Source organism: Cupressus sempervirens, chromosome 1 (genome assembly GCF_028749045.1).
Source record: "Cupressus sempervirens isolate cs-2001-9-10 chromosome 1, ASM2874904v1, whole genome shotgun sequence".
Classification (NCBI taxonomy): domain Eukaryota; kingdom Viridiplantae; phylum Streptophyta; class Pinopsida; order Cupressales; family Cupressaceae; genus Cupressus; species Cupressus sempervirens.
Window position 1 is genome coordinate 329,445,629 of NC_143118.1, and position 3,411 is coordinate 329,449,039.

General features: G+C 35.4%; 1 long non-coding RNA gene and 1 other non-coding gene across 2 annotated transcripts; both read left to right on the forward strand.

Moving 5' to 3' along the window:
• The first annotated feature begins 1,999 nt into the window (after window positions 1-1,999).
• Window positions 2,000-3,000, forward strand: LOC149577502 (uncharacterized). Its single transcript, XR_016363594.1, has 3 exons — window positions 2,000-2,242; window positions 2,372-2,594; window positions 2,703-3,000. It is a non-coding gene; the product is annotated as an uncharacterized LOC149577502 (long non-coding RNA).
• Window positions 2,711-2,783, forward strand: LOC149577503 (small nucleolar RNA Z199). Its single transcript, XR_016358056.1, has one exon. It is a non-coding gene; the product is annotated as a small nucleolar RNA Z199 (small nucleolar RNA).
• Window positions 3,001-3,411: the final 411 nt, after the last annotated feature.

Consider the following 3,411-nt stretch of genomic DNA (forward strand, 5'->3'; position numbering starts at 1 on the left):
AGCATCTCTTCCCTCCCAAGGGTGAGTGATGCTTCACACCCATTTTACACAAACAATCAACATGAACAAAACAAGATTCAAGAAAGAAATCTCGTAAAACATCTCACATTCAACAAGATTCCTTCACAAACCACATCTACACCATATCAAATCTACAATGTGATGAAGAAACACCATATCAAATCTACAATGCAAAGAAGAACATCATGGATCATGGCTACCAACCTTACTCGAAGCAATGCAAATGAAATTTTTTGTAGACCTCCTTATCCTTTTCCTCCAAATCTTAAATGTCTCTAAAGTTAGAGAGTGGCTAATTGGGTTTCTAGTTTTGCCATGCCCTTATATATGACTCCCGTTTTCGGATTCAATATAAAACACATTCTTTTTGGGGTCTCCTAGGTCTTCTAGGCACCGTAGTGGTCACTATTAGCCCCCTAACTTAAAGTATTATCATGGGTAGGGTTTATTTTCATCACAAATTCACCTTAGAGCTACTTTTTGGCCCTCACAATGCTAGGTAAAGTTAAATTTCAAATTTCTAATGGGGTAACCTTTGTTTCCCTTACTAAAACAAGACAATTAAGTCTAATTCTTAACTAAGGAATTTAACTTGAGATAAGGTGGCTACATGATCCATCTTCAGAGAACATGTCATCTTAACATAACGAATACTAGTGTCAAGTGACACACACAAAATTTTACTATACATCACACATGACATGTTCTGAATCTACTCATGAAATAAATAGTACACACATACATCTCATGTTTACAAAATAACACATCATAATGAGGTTTACGAATCTTCCCAAGATTCACCTTGGCAATGTCATATTAACATGTGTTTATACCTTGTTTTCCCATTATGTTTCCATGGTTCCTTTTCTGCACACTAAACTCGAGCATTAGTAATCCAATGAAAAGTCACATATAAAATACATATGAAAGTAAAGATACATGATAATTTCGTTATTCTACCATTTACATATAACACATTTCATAATTAACTTCCTATTCTCCATCATTTGCTTACATACATTTAATCATTAAACTTCAAAAATTTGAATATTATTGACTTTCCTAACAAGATCAATTTAAGCATTTTGAATCACAACATAATTCTATTTTCTATCATAGTAGTGAAGTACTGAATAAATATCCATTAATTCATCGATTATGCCAAATTAAGTCCTAACACATATCATAATGGAAAATCACAAGGCAAATATCATCAGATAAGTAGCAAAATTTACTGTCTATCAAGTATCAAAATATATGTCAAGATATCCCATCCTAAGAGACAAAATAAAAAATATAGTATCTATGCTATGATTGGTCAGGGTGAGGCCTCAAAAAAATGAGCTATATGGTTCTTCCATCAAATCTGGTTTAACTATGTTTCAATGATATACCAAAGTTTCTATCAAACCCACATCTTTTTGGTGGCATACAAAGCAAAAGAGATTGGGTGGAGAAGCCAGGACTGACTCCATTGGATAGAGCTTGCAGAGGAGATCTCTTTGTCTCCTCTACTTGTAGAGTATGCTATAATAGGAGATATGCAATATTGAAGAGATTATTAGGGAGAATTAAAAATGCTATAGACGTAGCAAATGAATTGGACCCACAAGTGAAAAATATCACCGACTGTATTCTCGACCTTCCCCTTCAACCCAACAAGCCCAAAGTCTCTTTGGAGATGGTGTTACGTACTTGTGTGGGCGCCACATTGCTATCATCTTACTCTACAATGTTAGAATCAACAACGAAATTGATAGAAACCTTATAAAAATTCAATAGATCTAGAAACTTTATGAAATATGAAAAATGAAATTGCCAATTCCAATTCCACCTCTTGAAATGGAATCAACAAATTCTCATTTTAGAATAAAATAAGAATATAAAATCCAATTCCCAATTTCGGTTTATTTTTTTAAAAGTTAGCCGCTTCCAATTCTGGTTGAATCTCCCACTTACCTACATTCAATGCAAATTGTTTCACTATCTTCTTCTTAGGGAAGCCCCCTCCACAAGACCCGTCCAAGTTTTTGGAAGCTTTCCCATATGGAACCTACCCTATCCGGGTTAGGTCAGGCCTTAGAATACTACCCTAATTATGTTAGGGTTTTCAGGCCATCTATATAGTGACGAGCTTCCTCCAGTTCGGTTATGATGCTTTTGCATAGTTATATCGGCGGACGCTCAAGCGTCCTGAAACCAAAGAGAGCTTAGATAACAGGTGAAGTTTATTTGTGCTGTTTAAATTTCTCTCATCTGTTTTTTTGGTTTGGATAGCTAGTTCAATTCCATGACTGAAATATTCGCCTACCTACATTCAATGCAAATTGTTTCACTATCTTCTTCTTAGGGAAGCCCCCTCCACAAGACCCGTCCAAGTTTTTGGAAGCTTTCCCATATGGAACCTACCCTATCCGGGTTAGGTCAGGCCTTAGAATACTACCCTAATTATGTTAGGGTTTTCAGGCCATCTATATAGTGACGAGCTTCCTCCAGTTCGGTTATGATGCTTTTGCATAGTTATATCGGCGGACGCTCAAGCGTCCTGAAACCAAAGAGAGCTTAGATAACAGGTGAAGTTTATTTGTGCTGTTTAAATTTCTCTCATCTGTTTTTTTGGTTTGGATAGCTAGTTCAATTCCATGACTGAAATATGCCTTGTTTATAAATTTCATGCTTAGATTCAAGATGATCAGATGAAGAAGAAATTAACTGCAACAAAATGAGTTTTATGATTACCGTTATTTAAGTCTCTGATGATATCTTGATCTGATCAAGGGAAATTGATGAATGCATTATGGTCCGTGTTTATGAATCAGCGTGATCTTAAATAATTGCGTTATGTTTCTGATTCCCAATTTAAAAAAAAATTTTGCTTTACGAAGTTCAAGGATTATTAGCCTAGAGCTGTATGCAAGATACTGGGATATGCTCTGTAATGGTAAAAGATCAATAAGCGAAGAGCTGCTTGTTTGTTTATCTCTTGTTATTTGATGTGTTGAATTGGCGCTGTTGTTCTGTTATCATGTTTTGAAGTGTCGTAATAGTGTTTATGCGCGCTTCGATACAAGGAGGGTTTGTTTTTTGGTCTAATCAGGGTTTTTTATCTATATACTACAACTAAGGTATCTTGAGTTTTATATTCCTGTTGTTGTCTGTGTCTGATGTATAAGCTGTTTTTTAAGGTTTTATATGCAGTTCTTCAAACCACATTTTAAGTTCTGCAAACCACATTTTACGTCTTGACAGGGTGTATGTGGTGCTTTGTAACACTAGATAATTTTGGTTTTGGGGTTTCTACGTTTGCAATTTTATTACACATGTCAGACAACGGAGATGGCCACCATCGATGAGTCAATAGCTTGATACTGAGCAGTTGATAGCACGAAT